The sequence below is a fragment of the Eurypyga helias genome, unplaced genomic scaffold (assembly GCF_000690775.1).
Source record: "Eurypyga helias isolate BGI_N326 unplaced genomic scaffold, ASM69077v1 scaffold1021, whole genome shotgun sequence".
NCBI classification, from domain to species: domain Eukaryota; kingdom Metazoa; phylum Chordata; class Aves; order Eurypygiformes; family Eurypygidae; genus Eurypyga; species Eurypyga helias.
This window is the reverse complement of record NW_010232525.1, coordinates 31,345-32,406: the sequence shown is the minus strand read 5'-3', so window position 1 is coordinate 32,406 and position 1,062 is coordinate 31,345.

The window sequence follows — 1,062 nt, the reverse complement described above, 5'->3', positions numbered from 1 at the left end:
TTTTGGTATTTGCCCTACATACATCCAGCTTAGCCCGCGCCAAAGACACCCTACGACAAACCTCCTCGAATGCTGTCCTGGCGCTTCCATTTCCAGGTCAAAATATCAGCTAAAATGGTCTTGAGCGGTCTTCAGAGTAGGTTTGATTCCAGGTTCATCTGACAACATTCACATACAAAATAGTTCAGGGGAAGTGAATGTCCTCCAACATAAAACCGTTGAAGGACCAGAGATTCAGAAAACTGACCAGATGGCTGGTTCATTTCTACTCAGGAAACTATGGTATGTTTTTAAAAGCTCCACAGACAGTCTCTTTTGCCTTTGACAAATTACTTGCTCTCTTGTACATCAGCCATCCCAAACATCTGCTCAGTAGCTGCCATCCCACTGTAACATCCTGGTTTCTTCTCCACAGGAACTTTGTCAATTCACTATCCTTTTCTTGTAATCACTCTTTCTCATTACTTATGTCAAGGAACCACTTGAGCGTCTTTAATTCACCCACGTTTTCCCAGGCACGGCTAAAAGCCTCTGGTTGTGTTCACCACAGGAAATGCCTGGTTATCTGTCAGGTAAACTGATGACTTAAATACCAAAGTCTTCCAGGACAGTTTTCTGTCTTTTAAAAGCAGTTCTCAGTCCAGTCCTAATGCCCTGTTTCCTTAATACAATCAGAGCATCTTGGATCTTTGTCTGAGACCCATGGCAACGATTAAAGACCCTACTGGGGGAAGCAGCAGGCACGAATGGCACAGATCTTCATAGGATTCCCACCAATTCCTGTGCTTCAGCAGAAAGCTCTGGTGGTCAGATATTTTGAAGGCTTCTCCTTGCTGTTTTTCACAAAACATATTCATTCCTCTTCCATGAGGTCAAAAATCAGTAGTCTGTCACTTTGTTTTACACTGCCTGTCTTTTGCCCTCTGAATGCATTTAGCATTGTCTCATAGGAAAAATCATAGAATCACAGAACGGTTTGGGTTGGAAGGGACCTTAAAGACCATCTCGTTCCAACCCCCCTGCCATGGGCAGGGACACCTTCCCCTAGACCAGGTTGCTCCC